The sequence below is a fragment of the Ostrea edulis genome, chromosome 8 (assembly GCF_947568905.1).
Source record: "Ostrea edulis chromosome 8, xbOstEdul1.1, whole genome shotgun sequence".
Classification (NCBI taxonomy): Eukaryota; Metazoa; Mollusca; class Bivalvia; order Ostreida; family Ostreidae; genus Ostrea; species Ostrea edulis.
In genome coordinates this window covers 20,734,906-20,751,924 of record NC_079171.1, presented here as the reverse complement: position 1 = coordinate 20,751,924, position 17,019 = coordinate 20,734,906, and the positions used below count along the sequence as shown (strand labels likewise).

Below are 17,019 nucleotides of genomic sequence, written 5' to 3'. Positions count from 1 at the left end.
ACATTTCGGTATGCTTTTAGACGATGAAAGAGCTATTAGTGGAGCGTAGCGGGAACGATAACTCTGGGTAGAGATTGGTGCAACGACCCGGAAAAGAAATTATAGTCCTACTTTAAAAGTCGAGGCGAAGCATATCGATTGATCGGACAAACGCATTTTCATATCGATCGATCGGACAGGTATAAACCATCTCTGTTGGCTTTGGGATTGCGAATTAGGTTAAAATCTTAATATATAAGACTAGTTGCATTATTGAGCTACCAATGAATAGGTAGCTTACAACATATACATGTAATTAACGATTCTTTCACTTAGTTCGTGTATTTCCAGATTTGATAAAAATTTCTCTATATTTTACAAATTTTTGCGGTGTAATTTTCTCGCGCTTTTAGACAAAGGGATTCTTTGGAACACCTTTTCTAAAAATATTTAGTTCGTACTCTTCCCAAAGTTTTTCTGTCCCATAAATTTCGTGCTTGCAATGTTCCCTGTTACATTTTTATAAACACTTGCTGTCAAAAGACAAGAAATGTCACCAATTACTAATCAATTTTTGGGACCTTACCTTAAATAAATCTTTAAAATATCCCAAGTTAGCACTAGGTTGTCGGATCCAGTATTTTCAAGTGACAAGAATAGTGACGATTGATTACCTCGACGACTCTCAAGAAGTAAATTGAGAATTACCTCCCCTTGAATCATAAATGTATTATGTAAAATGTATATAATCCCCTTTATTTCAAAACATTTTTAAATTTTATTTTGCAAGATTTATTATTGTAGATATATGTATTAATTTTAGGTAACATAGGAAATTTAAACAAATGTGATTTTTTTAAATTAAATATAATTGTAAAACAAAATTTTATTACATACAAAAATGTTAAATATATAGTAGTAAAATCCATTTGCGTGACGCACTTTGCAATTTCACAAACAAATCACGCACCGTGCAATTTTGTTGTTTTGGTGAAACATAATAAAGTCATGGAGTCAAATAGTTCAAATTGGTTTGGTTAAATAAAACACTATGAGTTTTAACAATGCAAATGATTACGAGGGTGTGCATTATAAAATCATGCAGGGGTTGGCACATGCTACATGTATCTCTCAGACTTTAAACATAAATACGTTAACAGTATTGTTGCAGAGGATGAAGTGGTAAATTAAAATTCCAAATATTTATATAACACTATGATTTTTGACAATGCAAATGATTACGAGGGTGTGCATTATAAAATCATGCAGGGGTTGGCACATGCTACATGTATCTCTCAGACTTTATGGAAATTTATGTATATTTTCTTACTGACCCCAAAATTAAATAGTCAAATATTGTCGGTTCAACGTGGAACAACATCTTCCAGTGGATATATTGCAGTGTGCGCCCTACCGCCACGGGCGAACAAATGTCTTCATATAGAGCCGGACAGGACAAGTTAAAACATGGTTACCCAGGTAGCACAAAACATTATATTGCAGTTGTAAACATATTTTTTCGAAACATTTCAAAAGAAACATTTTAAAAATGTTTTATAACATTTTTTCTCTTCATAACAACATTTCAAAAACATTTTTAAAATGTTTCCAAAAAGGTTGCGGTCATTTCTTTATAGAACACTTTTGTAAGATGATTTAAAAACATTTTTAGAATGATTTCAAAGGTAGTGTTTAATTCGTTTGAATTAAACATTTTTATTTAACGTTGTGAAAATGTTTTTATAAAATTTAACGTAGTTCCACACTCCTGTGACGTCATACGATTTTCCAAAGTCAATAATTTAATGACTGGAACATAAATTTTGTTGGAGTCTTTTTCAATAGTTATTGTAAAAAATCTTGTTAGCCATAAAATATTTCAAAAGTCTTAGTTATATTTGAATAGTCAATAATGTGTTTCAAAATATTGAATCCAAGGACAATAACTCTGTTTTCATTAACTTATTTATCAAGTCCATTATGCAATAGATTTCCTATATTTTTCACAAACATTTTACCAAGGTGATAAGGAATTATTATCTGTGTCTTTTCATGTAATTACATACAATTTTAATCCATCAGTGGTTTTGAATAGCTCAGCTGTATGGTGCCAGACTTAGGTTTTTTATGGGGGTATACATGCTCTGGAAGCTATAGATTTAAAATTATTAAGGAAAGGTATGGATTTTTTTCCCATAAATAACTACACCAGATGTACATCTACTACTATAAACAGAAAAAATGATATGTAAACCATGCTATAAGGAAGTTGTGTCCATATTAGTTTGTTTTTTAACATTTTGGAGAATAAAGCTAATTCAATAATTTTGCACTTATTATACTAAAACTTGATGAACATATTGAAAATGACATGTGTTTTAGTTATTGACATGTTTCCTGATAAATAAATGTAATTTAAATTATTATTATTTTTTTATATTTTAAAATAACAACAGATAATTGTTTCCAATGAATTTCATAAAAATCTACATAGGGGTACATTACTTCAGTAGTGACTGTAATGAAAATTAATATGGAAATCCTTAACTAATTTGCCTTTTTTCTTTACTCTGAGTGTTAATCTATTGATTCAAAAAAAAAATGCTACCTAAACCCCAAAAATTCAGGACTAAGGACCCACCTTAATAAAATATTTTTATATCTCATAGCAAAAACATTTTGAGGGAACATTTTTGAAATGGTATTAAAAATTTCTAAAGTTTGCTTACATTTTAACATTTCAATATTTTCAATCAATGTCTTAAAAACGTTATAAAAACATTTAACAAAATGTTTTGTTCTTTTCTTAAACTGAAATATATTTTTGATCATTTAGGTAACGTAGCTGTAGGAACAGTTTCATGTTGTTTTCAAAACATTCATTATATCGTTATCTTTCTAAAATTTGAATGTTAGTATAATCAATGTTTTGAAAACGTTTCAGCGTTCCTAGTTACGGCGTGCCATCTAGCGATTCCAAGAACGATAACTAAAAAGCTCTATATTAAAACGAACATCGTACCATTTATAAAATCGGAATAAAAAAATTTCCACACTTTTGAAGATTGATCATGATAATTGAAGACTTAATCCTGAAACATGTATAAGTGGTATTTTATTTCAATGTTGCTAAACATTTGAGTATTTCCCTTTGATGTTGTCGACAATTTGTATGGATTAGTACACAGTAAATCGTGTTGTTTTCTGTCGTGTAATTTATACCGAGTGATGCAAGATCAAGATTAAACAGATTTTCATAGATTATTCATCCAACCGATTTTTACTAAAATTATGGCCTACTTTCGTAACATTGCATGTGCCGTGGAAATTCAATTATGCATGATTCTTACATGGAATAGCACTTGATACATTAAAATGTGGTTTCGATAAAAAATATATATATTCAAAATATTAAATTGCATGTGAACCCCCCCCCCCCAAAAAAAAACACCCAGATTTCAACAGGTAGATTACATTAGATTCGGAAGTGAGATACATGTGAATGTAATTAACAATGTTCTGGCGCGGATCAAGAAAATGTTCGGGGGAGAAGGAGTAGGGGGTGGGGGAAAGAGGATTAAGTTGTTGATATATCATGATATGTATGATGTATTGTTATCGGCTGTCTTGGGTTTTATAGCCTAACTACGAAATAGAAACACTCTTTCAAAAAGTATTTGAAATGACAAACGAATTTACAACGTTTATTGCTAGGAGGTGTGATCAATGTTTAATGTCTGACCAAATAAAAAAAACCCACAGTTTTCATTAACATCCCCCCCCCTTTCAAACTGAATTGATGAATGCTGAAAATGATAATAATCAGAGTGTGAACATCAATGTCGGATGACATATAGTTACAGGCGTTTTACCCGTCCCCTAATTACTTGAATTTAAATTTTAATATAACCCATTTAGATGTGAGTTTTTTCAAGGAAACCCATTATAGTAAAAATAAAAACTAAATTTAAAGGAAAAACGAAATTATTAAATAACAAACGAAATTAATCTATAAAAACCAAAACTAATTAAAAAAGCGAAATTATCAAATAAAAAACGAATTAATGAATAAAAAATACAATGATTAGATATAAAACGAAATTATTTAATAAAAAACGAAATTAATGAAGAAAACGAAAATATTAAGCAGAAAACGAAATTAATGTATAAAAACCCAAAATCAAATAAAAAACGACATAACTAAATAAAAAATGAAAACCAAACTATAAACGAAATTATTAGATAAAAAACGAAATTAAGAACAGTTTTTGAGAATTTAATGTGTGTGTCAGTAGAACTTAACAAGGAAGAAAACTTGGCTTCTAAGTTATTAATTTACGGCGATTTCATCATCGCTAATGGAGTTTTAACGTTTGTTTTTTATTTAGTTTTGGTTTCCACTAATGGGCTTCCGTACTTTTTATTCAAATGTAAGAATTTTTACCACGTGACTTTACGGAAACTGCCACTATCTGGAATTTTCACGTGCAACGTCAATCTCTCACCAGCGGGCGTATTACGCGCTACGCTACAACACTTCAACGCTTCAACGTCTTAAATGTCAAGATTCTTGGCAAAACTTACTTTTACTTATTGCATCACAAATAATAATTTTTACAAGTTTTATTTTAAAGTAGGTGCACAAAGACAACGAGTTCCATGATAATCTAGTATTATTGAATGAATGACTGTTCATATAAAACTTTTTATTCGCTCAGGTGTCTCATATTTACCATTCTCTTCTTTTCAAAAAAATCAGAGAATACTTTGATTTGCTTAGATATTATCATTACAGTTTGATGTGCTCAGTTAGTTTTGGTACATTTTGGTATGCTTTAGACGATGAAAGAGCTATTAGTGGAGCGTAGCGGGAACGATAACTCTGGGTAGAGATTGGTGCAACGTCCCGGAAAAGAAATTATTGTCCTACTTTAAAAGTCGAGGCGAAGCATATCGATTGATCGGACAAACGCATTTTCATATCGATCGATCGGACAAGCATAAACCATCTCTGTTGGCTTTGGTATTGCGAATTAGGTTAAAATCTTAATATATAAGACTAGTTGCATTATTGAGCTACCAATGAATAGGTAGCTTACAACATATACATGTAATTAACGATTCTTTCACTTAGTTCGTTTATTTCCAGATTTGATAAAAAATTCTCTATATTTTACAAACTTTTGCGGTGTAATTTTCTCGCGCTTCTAGACAAAGGGATTCTTTGGAACACCTTTTCTAAAAATATTTAATTCGTACTCTTCCCAAAGTTTTTCTGTCCCATAAATTTCGTGCTTGCAATGTTCCCTGTTACATTTTTATAAACACTTGCCGCCAAAAGACAAGAAATATTACCAATTACTAATCAATTTTTGGGACCTTACCTTAAATAAATCTTTAAAATATCCCAAGTTAGCACTGGGTTGTCGGATCCAGTATTTTCAAGTGACAATCGCACACTGTCGAATAGTGACGACTGATATTAAGAATTACCTCGACAAAGCTCAAGAATGGGTTAACTTAAGTAAATTGAGAATTACCTCCCCTTGAATCATAAATTTAATATGTAAAATGTATATAATCCCCTTTATTTCAAAAATTTTTTAAATTTTATTTTGCAAGATTTATTATTGTAGATATATGTATTAATTTTAGGTAACATAGGAAATTTAAACAAATGTGATTTGTTTAAATTAAATATAATTGTAAAACCAAATTTTATTACATACAAAAATGTTAAATATATTTTTAGGTTACTCGGTTTTTTGGTGATAAAATGTCTTGGATACATACTTGTGATCTGATGATAAAATGGGTACCATGATAACATTGGTAACTTTTAGTGTTTGCCGAGAGTTAGCTCGATTATTAACACCAGCATCTGTGTAGAGAGTGGTATACATAAATATAGCGTTATCTATCGATTATGTGGAGGTTTTAACGAGATAAACATGGGAATTGAAGCATTAGTGGAGTGGTCGAGGATTCTTCGCTTCGTGTTTGACGAATTGCGTGTAATAACCGCCAGTGTACAAGCATCGACGAGGGTACGTCTTGCAGATAAAGAGCAAGTTGGTAAAAGCATAATCTATGAACTAGAGAGATGTACGATACGTTTTTATATTCTTAAATCATTCCAATTGAAAGTATATTAATACTTGAAAATAAAAACGGATTATGCATAAAACTTGCTTTGTATTTATACGAACGTACTGGGGAGATCGAAAAAGGGGGGGGGGGGTTGAATAACGATACATTTAGGCACCTGCAGTGTACAGTTGTATATTCAATAAACAAAGCGCATTAAATATGCCTATCTATATCAGTTACATCACAGATGGGTTAAGATTGTTTAATATTTTAAAAATATTTTATAGATATGCCTTGAATCTGAGGATAAAGGTGTTGTGCATTGTGCAGTCATCATTAATGTGGATGTCTGATGCCAGTATGCCCATAATGGGGCAGTATAAGTGTCGATCTTCATATGACAGCAAATTTTCAAAGGCAGGTACACAATTTAAAGATAAAATAATGTCAATACATGTTTGGATCTATATCTATTATGATATAAGTTTATATGTTGTAAACTTTCTTTCTTTTTAGAAATTTCTTTCTTTATAAACTGTCTTGCTGTTAAGCCCTCTGGGCCCAAAATTGGAATAAACTTATCTTATCTATACCCAAAGTAGGTAATAAATGGGTTTGAACTGTGAAGATAAAATTTTTACATGTAGATATACATGTATTGGAATTTTTCAGATATAAGAAGGCAAATAAAACTGTTCAATGTAAAATACGCCAGTAGTTGGATAAAACATCCAAAGTCGGCACAGTCAAAGTTCACAACAACAATGGAGGAATTAACTGCATCCTCATTCCGCAGGGCAACAGGCCATTTTCAGCAACCCCTGAAATTCTTAATTGAGGCTAAGTGCCCATTTTCAGCTCGAACAATGACAATTAAATAGGCCTGTGCAAATGTTGGGATTTCCCTCTTGGTAAGTCAGCATTATAGATTGAACAATTATGTGTATGTGTACCTAATACATATACATTAGCTGTACATATATGTATTCATATATATCACTATGGATGTATCCAAGTTTATTATAATTTTAAAGTAACATTTTATGAATGAAATACAAATACTACTTAGGCTTCATTGTGATATTGAACTGCTAATGTTCTTTATAAACTTTACTTGCATCAAGTTTTGAATACTGCAGTACATCTATGTCAAAATAAGTATGCATATTGCAGTATAATACTTTCACCACTAATCAGAGCACTTGTAAATCATGTATATTTTATCAATACATGTAATGACATTTGCCATTTTAGAATGTGATGCAAGGGATGGTTCGCTGCACCTCAAAACAAAATTTGAATATTGGCATCAGATTCAAGGACAACACCACCTGAAAGACACCCAATGCTGTGATTTGCTAGTGTGGATTCCTAGTGACACTCAAATAATTCACATTGACAAAGATGTATTATGGTCAACCTTTTAAGCGTGATATAGTTTAATTATAATAATGAAGTATTTTTGCAGTCTAAAATACACACACATAACCACATTGATAGATGCACCACATATACTTTATTATGATATCAGTGGTGCATCTATCAAAGTTATGTAATTACATGTATATTTATTGAATAAACATTATAGACAGAGTTTTTCTTATTTTAGATGAACCAAAATACATATATATATAGACACAGTGTCCAGCTTTACAAATTAAATCATTCAATTACATGCATTTACTAAAACAATGGATTTTACTTCTTTTTTAATAATGTAGATTTGAAAATCTTCAGAATAAGAACAAAAGGCTTTATGTTTGATTGTATATTGTTTAACGTTCCTCTCGAGAATATTTCATTCTGATGGAGACGTTCCAAAGGGCTTTATATTCATATGAATATAAAAGGCTTTATATTTATATAAATATGTAGAAAAGTTATATTGCATATATGGTATTCATTACTTTTAACTTTAAAAATTCAATGTGGCAGGTATGTGCAGATTTAAGGTATATATATACATGCAATTAATCTAATAAGTTTGTAGGATTTATCTGCAATCTCCTTCAAAAGGGGAACCTGGAAATTCACATGATCCACACAAACCTGAAATATTTTGTCAGATCAATATCTATACTATGATAGAATATGGCAAAGGAATTTAAAAAAAAAATTATTCTCTCATTTTCCCATCCAACATTGATTCTGCATCTGGAAATTTTATAGCAAAGTTGTGCATCCTCTTTTGAGAAGTGGGATTTATTTGTAAGAAAGAATGGGATATTAAGTGTCATGTCATTTGGAAGTTTGTCAAATATACAAAATCCTTTGTCCACCAGGAATATATCACCAACTTGCAACTTCTCTAAAATGCCACAATGGTTCACAATTGCCAAATTAGATTTGTATCCAGCATACAGAATGGAAATAAGCTGCATTAGGTGTAATACACATTAAGGTCTTTTCTTTGTGGCGACTCTTGTCATTACTGCAAGCGAAAAACTGGCTATTCATATCAATTTGGTCATATTAGGTCACTTGTGTTGCATCCATTGCAATCTTCAATTCTTCTGACTTTTATATTTCAGTTGAATGGACACTCCCAACAGTGTTCATGATCCCTTCAAACAAAATTTCATGAATATATGAAAAATATCCACAGAAAATGGTGTATACAGCAACATTTATACCCCCCTAAAATTACTAGGTAATTGAATATTGTGAAATCTGCGCTGACCTGTGAAATTGATAACTAGTCAGTGTATAGAAAGTGCATTGTTCATTTTTCCTTAACGAACCGCTAAAACATACCTTTCCAGGGTCTTTCAATTATGATGTTACCAATTGTCAAGGATGGTTTCCTTTAATTAAGCAGGTATATTTCTCACTGCAAGTTTACAACATCCTAGTCTTCAAGGGAAGCTGTAAGAACAAAAGCAATACCATTATAGTATTTGGTGTGCATATAAACTTAGATAACACTGAAATGAGAAAGAAGAAAATACAGAAAAACCACCTGACACTAAACTTAACAACCGTTGTAACTTCCTGGTTTGATGTACTAGAATACTTGTATCGTGCACTGTACCTTTTTAAATGTTGAGGGTTTGGTGCTGTATACTCGTGATCATGTAGATGCACTTCATTGTTGTCTGGTACAGATATATTGGTAGCAGTATCAACTTCGGTTCCTACATGTACGTTTGAAGCAGATGCTTCTGCTTCAGCAGGTTTCGTAACTTTGTGTCTATGAAAAAAAAGTAATATACCATAAGATGCTGTTTTTATTGACTTAAAGTGGCTCACTACACAACAAAGTTGTAGTTTCTGAAATAAGCACAGAATATGAGTGTTACAATCATTCTTTTCAAGGCCATGTGTCACTTTTACATAATTATACAATAAAGATATATGCCAGTTCTCTTGAAACACAATACAAAATTTAATCATGCAGAAGCCTATATAAAGGCAAGTAGTATCAAGGGTGTCCTGTCAACCCTTTCCCCTTTTCCTAGCAAGGTTATTTTTTTCTATATTGATACAATAAATAAGTGTTCCTTCCCCTTTTCAGACAGAAGGGAATTATGTAATAAAAGATGTTAATAAATGTTGAAATCAATAACGAAGAAAAACTCCCCCCCCCCCCCCATTTATGAAATTGTAGTACATGTAATTTTTTGCTCTTATTATTTTATTTTTATCATTTCGTCTGTCAAAATCTTTTGTAGTAGGCCTATCCCCTCTGAAATATCTAAACAACACGTCCAGTATATTCTATCAGTTTATACACACGTGTGTTAATTTGACATGATTATTCGTTGAATTGTGATATCACGTACCTACATCTTTGTATCCACCGCTTCCTTACTGTAGCATCGACTAGGAACCTAAATAAACTACATGGCAGGGTTTTCCCAGTCTCATGTATGCAGCTGATCGCTTAACAATACACCAAATTACATATTAGCGCCGATTCTCTGTTACGACTTTGTATATTCCACATGTTGTTGTACCCGGAAGTAGTAAAACCGAAAGTGAAACCAAACGAGACTTACAGACCCTATTGTCTAGGGTTGGCACATGCTACATTGGTAACCTTAAGTGTGAACATTGGTAACCTGATCTGATGAAAAGTGCAGACTTGAAAATGCCAGAGAGCAGGAATTTAGGAAAAAATGTGAACGAAATGAAAAAGTAACAAAAACAACATTGAGACTTGAGCAAGTCTAGGGTTGGCACATGCTACATGTATTTCTCAGACTTCATGGAAATTTATGTACAGTTTCTTACTGACCCCAAAATTAAATAGTCAAATATTGTCGGTTCAACGTGGAACAACATCTTCCAGTGGATATATTGCAGTGTGCGCCCTACCGCTCGAGACGCATAAATTTGGACACGGGCGAACAAATGTCTTGATATAGAGCCGCACAGGACAAGTTAAAACATGGCTACCCAGGTAGCACAAAACATTATATTGCAGTTGTAAACATATTTTTTCGAAACATTTCAGAAGAAACATTTTAAAAATGTTTTATAACATTTTTTCTCTTCATAACATTTTTAAAATGTTTCCAAAAAGCTTACGGTCATTTCTTTATAGAACACTTTTGTAAGATGCTTTAAAAACATTTTAAAAATGATTTCAAAGGTAGTGTCTAATTCGTTTGAATTAAACATTTTTATTTAACGTTATGAAAATGTTTTTATAACATTTAATAAATTATTTTTATATCTCATAACAAAAACATTTTGAGGGAACATTTTTGAAATGGTATTAAAAATTTCTAAAGTTTGCTTACATTTTAACATTTCAATATTTTCAATCAATGTCTTAAAAACGTTATAAAAACATTTAACAAAATGTTTTGTTCTTTTCTTAAACTGAAATATATTTTTGATCATTTAGGTAACGTAGCTGTAGGAACAGTTTCATGTTGTTTTCAAAACATTCATTATATCGTTATCTTTCTAAAATTTGAATGTTAGTATAATCAATGTTTTGAAAACGTTTCAGCGTTCCTAGTTACGACGTGCCATCTAGCGATTCCAAGAACGATAACTAAAAAGCTCTATATTAAAACGAACATCGTACCATTTATAAAATCGGAATAAAATTTTCCACACTTTTGAAGATTGATCATGATAATTGAAGACTTAATCCTGAAATATGTATAAGTGGTATTTTATATCAATGTTGCTAAACATTTGAGTATTTCCCTTTGATGTTGTCGACAATTTGTATGGATTAGTACACAGTAAATCGTGTTGTTTTCTGTCATGTAATTTATACCGAGTGATGCAAGATCAAAATTAAACAGATTATTCATAGATTATTCATCCAACCGATTTTTCACTAAAATTATGGCCTACTTTCGTAACATTGCATTTGCCGTGGAAATTCAATTATACATGATTCTTACATGGAATAGCACTTGATACATTAAAATGTGGTTTCGATAAAAAATATATATATTCAAAATATTATATTGCATGTGAACCCCCCCCCCCCCCCCCCCCCAGATTTCAACAGATAGATTACATTAGATTCGGAAGTGAGATACATGTGAGTGTAATTAACAATGTTCTGGCGCGGATCAAGAAAATGTTCGGGGGAGAAGGAGTAGGGGGTGGGGGAAAGAGGATTAAGTTGTTGATATATCATGATATGTATGATGTATTGTTATCGGCTGTCTTGGGTTTTATAGCCTAACTACGAAATAGAAACACTCTTTCAAAAAGTATTTGAAATGACAAACAAATGTACAACGTTTATTGCTAGGAGGTGTGATCAATGTTTAATGTCTGACCAAATAAAAAAAAAACCCACACTTTTCATTAACACCCCCCCCTTTCAAACTGAATTGATGAATGCTGAAAATGATAATAATCAGAGTGTGAAAATCAATGTCTCATGACATATACTTACAGGAGTTTTACCCGTCCCCTAATTACTTGAATTTAAATTTTAATGTAACCCATTTAGATGTGTTTTTTCAAGGAAACCCATTGTAGTACAAATAAACACTAAATTTAAAAGAAAAACGAAATTATTAAATAACAAACGAAATTAATCTATAAAACCCAAAACTAATTAAAAAAGCGAAATTATCAAATAAAAAACGAATTAATGAATAAAAAATCAATCATTAGATATAAAATGAAATAATTTAATAAAAAACGAAATTAATGAAGAAAACGAAAATATTAAACAGAAAACGAAATTAATGTATAAAAAACCCAAAATCAAATAAAAAACGACATAACTAAATAAAAAATGAAAACCAAACTATAAACGAAATTATTAGATAAAAAACGAAATTAAGAACAGTTTTTGAGAATTTAATGTGTGTGTCAGTAGAACTTAACAAGGAAGAAAACTTGGCTTCTAAGTTATTAATTTACGGCGATTTCATCATCGCTAATGGAGTTTTAATGTTTGTTTTTTATTTAGTTTTGGTTTCCACTAATGGGCTTCCGTACTTTTTATTCAAATGTAAGAATTTTTACCACGTGACTTTACGGAAACTGCCACTATCTGGAATTTTCACGTGCAACGTCAATCTCTCACCAGCGGGCGTATTACGCGCTACGCTACAACACTTCAACGCTTCAACGTCTTAAATGTCAAGATTCTTGGCAAAACTTACTTTTACTTATTGCATCACAAATAATAATTTTTACAAGTTTTATTTTAAAGTAGGTGCACAAAGACAACGAGTTCCATGATAATCTAGTATTATTGAATGAATGACTGTTCATATAAAACTTTTTATTCGCTCAGGTGTCTCATATTTACCATTCTCTTCTTTTCAAAAAAATCAGAGAATACTTTGATTTGCTTAGATATTATCATTACAGTTTGATGTGCTCAGTTAGTTTTGGTACATTTTGGTATGCTTTTAGACGATGAAAGAGCTATTAGTGGAGCGTAGCGGGAACGATAACTCTGGGTAGAGATTGGTGCAACGTCCCGGAAAAGAAATTATAGTCCTACTTTAAAAGTCGAGGCGAAGCATATCGATTGATCGGACAAACGCATTTTCATATCGATCGATCGGACAGGTATAAACCATCTCTGTTGGCTTTGGGATTGCGAATTAGGTTAAAATCTTAATATATAAGACTAGTTGCGTTATTGAGCTACCAATGAATAGGTAGCTTACAACATATACATGTAATTAACGATTCTTTCACTTAGTTCGTGTATTTCCAGATTTAAATTTCTCTATATTTTACATACTTTTGCGGTGTAATTTTCTCGCGCTTTTAGACAAAGGGATTCTTTGGAACACCTTTTCTAAAAATATTTAATTCGTACTCTTCCCAAAGTTTTTCTGTCCCATAAACTTCGTGCTTGCAATGTTTCTTGTTACAATCTTATAAAGACAAGGTGTCAAAAGACAAGAAATCTCACCAATTACTAATCAATTTTTGAGACCTTACCTAAAAGAAATCTTTAATATATCCCAAGTTAGCACTAGGTTGTAGGATTCCATATTTTCAAGTGACAATCGCACACTGTCGAATAGTGGCGATTTAGTTTGAGAATTACCTCGACGACGCTCAAGAATGGGTTGATTGAGAATTGCCTCCCTTTGAATCATACATTTGTTATGTAAAATGTATATAATCCCCTTTATTTCAAAAAATTTTTAAATTTTATTTTGCAAGATTTATTATTGTAGATATATATATTAATTTTAGGTAATATAGGAAATTTAAAGAAACGTAAATTTTTTTTAATTAAATATAACTGTAAAACAAATTTTTATTACATACCAAAATGTTATTTATATAGCACAATACCAACAAATGTCATTACGGAGTCGGATAAACGTTCTTGTGCCCAATTCAATGCTCCGATGTTATGACGTGGCAAAGGTCAGTCGGGGATAGATGAAACACCCGGGACCTGGCTCTGCAGTGAACATCGAGTGAAACAAAATAACTGTAAAATCACGTCAAATTTTAATCAAGTTGGGTGGACTACAAAGTTTAAACGATCAGTATTGGTAAGGTCGAAGTAAGCGGATAGCGATCGGAACAGAATTTGATTAAGTTACATACAATATTATTTTATATCTTTCTTAATTGTGTGCCATCAACATTGTCGTGACATCTTATTGATCAGCGTTCAGCACACTGTGTTTCACCGTGAATTTATATATATATATATATATATATATATATATATTGAATCCTGAGTAGGACACTGTGTACCTTTAATTAAATTGGTAACCGTATTTCAGCATTTTTGTTCTCTAGACTTTTATTTCTGTGTAGAAGGGGAGGGGGGCAACAAGGAGTCCAGTATAGTGTTATATACTTTGGAGTGGTGACAAAAGTGAGTGTTTGTTTTTATTTCTTCCACTATATATTTAATTGATATATCCATCTTTTTCCCAAAATTTAATCTGGTGTCACTTTTGGTTCAATTTTGAGGAAAATTTACAAATGGATGCAGAATTTCTTACATTTAATTTTTCACCTATCCATTTCAGAAATGAGTTTATATTGATTTAGCATGAAACATTTCGTCTCTCAGCTTACTAAGGATATATTGTAGTGACGAGTTCTGAAATGTTATACTTGTGTTTTAAATGTCATTTCTTAGGATGGATGGTCTGAAAATTATTTCAGTATCATGACAAGAAAGTGTAAGGAATTCTGCAAGTCAATAAACATTTCCTCAATTCAATAGTAGTCCAGAAATGACATCAAGAAAAGTTTTTGAAAAAAGTTGGATTTCAATAAAATAATGAGTACATTGTGAAAAAATAAAAACAATACTCAGTTTGTCACCACTCTGTACTGTAGGCTACAGTATAGCTCTCTGATAAAAAAAAAAATGGAATGGGGGACCCTTTTATTATCAGAGAGTTCTTTGCGGAAAGAATTTCAGATAGTCATCATTGATTCTTATCATTTGCTTGCAAAATAAATTGTTAGAACTCATGATAGTAAGAAATACATACATTTTGACAGTTCTTACCTTTTCCATTCCTTTCATTTTTTATTGTTTGGTTTTGTGTGCAAGTTTGCAATTTTTATCAACACACTTAGAAGTAAATTCTTTCACAAATATGCCCGGGAGACACTGTGTCAGTGGATGTAATAATGGTGACAATAAATTGAAAAAGAATGCTGGGGTTGAAGGACCAGTGACAAAAATATACCCTACATTCTGGATTTATGGATCTTTTAGAGTCATTTGACTGCATAATGGCAGACAAAGGTTTTAGTACATTATTCCAAGATTTCACACTTCTTCATGTCACCTTGTTGACCCCTCCTGACAGACATGGGTGTAAGTTACATTAGTTATAAGATACTTATCAAAAATTAACAAAGGATCAGGCAATATACAACTTCACAAATTCTTAAGAAAAATTGTAGGAATCTAACTTCGATTTCTCTATTTGTACAGCTGTAGGCATATGCAGTTTACTTGCGGCAAAAGTGAAAGCTATAAGTTCTCTGCTGCTCAGAAATGAACGCAACGCCTTTATTTTCCAATGAGAGAAATCCAGGTTACAAGTCTGATCGCCAGTATCCATTTTGTTTAAAGATATATCTATATATTATAATAATAATTGCTGTAATACAATATTTTAATACATTTTATAAAATATTTTCCCCACACTTTAATGGTTTGTGAATTTTATCTATTGTAAGGTACCCGTCGATCTACTTTCACTTCATTCATATGCGCATTATATTTGTCCAAAGCAGATAAATTCGTTTTCTGTCATGGCCGATTGAATGTGATATTTGTGTTGTTCACAGATAGGGCATACGTCAGTCTTGGGTGACATGAATTTTATATTTGGACAGCAACTCTGCCAGATGCCTTTGAACATCGTTAGCCCTACTGCTGTCTTGTCATTATCGATACAAACATCTTGGTATATTCTGTACAGGGACTGTTTGCTTTCATTGCATGGTAGAAGTATTTGGCCACCGATATTCCTGTTGATTGCTGCCGGCTGAGACAGACCATGCCCTTCGGCAAAATTATATATGAATTGAGCAACATCCCTAAAAAAATGAAACCCGTATGCATTCTTAGGCCGCCTATGTTTATTTCCATGAGTTCATGAAACCAATCCATTTGTGATCAGATGATGTATCAGAGATTCCAATGTAAACTCGCCAATGCTGTTTGTTATAAAAAAAAAAAGTTTGTCGACAAACTTCAACATCCTTAAATTCATAAATGTACCGAAGATGTTTTCTATTTGAATCTCCATATTTTGACTGTCTACATTTAGATTTTATTTTTAACTTTGCCATTTTCATTTCTTGTCATCTCAGATAAGGAAATGGCGTGTTCTCTGGTGTCTGAAAAACTAAATGTAGAAATACAATTTTCGCACACCCGCATCCCTTTTCAATTAAAGATTGTAATTTTATATCATCTGTGCAATGATCATGGGGTAATTTGGCAGCCCCTTCTCCCTCGTTGTCACTGTCATCAGACAAATTGCTGTACATCTGATTTTCAACAAACATGTGTACCCGGGTCTCTAAATCGGTTGAAAAGTCGTCTGATTCACTGTCATCACTGTTTTTGTTAACAGAACACGCACCTGCGTTCTGATTAGTAAGATTTTGTTTTTTTTTTTGGGGGGGGGGGAAATAAGGCAGTCGGGCAGGGAAGCTTGGCAGGTACCCAAGTAGGGGATGCAGGGTCGCCGGGTGGCAGGGGTATTCCGGGGGGTGATGTTACGCGGGGCGTGACGGGCACTCAAGGCTGGAATGCGGGGCCGCATGGGGGACTGGAAACAGACCAAAATTACCAGCTAGATAGAATGGGTTATGTTGTAGCTTCAGGCATGGGACATGGGAATGGATCAGTTAATCTGTCACAGGCGCTGGAAGGTCGGTTTCTAATGCGAGACCCAGATGGCACAGTTGACTACACAATTGACAAACATGATCAATCAGGTAATGTATAGGAGAAACAGTAGGGGTGGCGACAGTTCCATAGTAGTGGCTCAGCAG

General features: G+C 32.3%; 2 long non-coding RNA genes across 3 annotated transcripts; one reads left to right on the top strand and one right to left on the bottom strand.

Annotated features, from left to right (window-relative positions):
* Positions 1-5,893: 5,893 nt before the first annotated feature.
* Positions 5,894-7,677, top strand: LOC130049454 (uncharacterized). 2 transcript variants are annotated; one of them, XR_008797961.1, is made up of 4 exons: positions 5,894-6,026; positions 6,357-6,490; positions 6,742-6,980; positions 7,324-7,677. It is a non-coding gene; the product is annotated as an uncharacterized LOC130049454 (long non-coding RNA). The 2 variants fall into 2 exon arrangements; XR_008797960.1 differs by lacking the exon at positions 5,894-6,026 and having other exon boundaries at positions 6,240-6,490.
* On the bottom strand, positions 7,529-10,043 carry LOC130049453 (uncharacterized). Its single transcript, XR_008797959.1, has 4 exons — positions 9,852-10,043; positions 9,101-9,259; positions 8,824-8,934; positions 7,529-8,633 (listed from the first exon to the last, which is right to left on the bottom strand). It is a non-coding gene; the product is annotated as an uncharacterized LOC130049453 (long non-coding RNA).
* Positions 10,044-17,019: the final 6,976 nt, after the last annotated feature.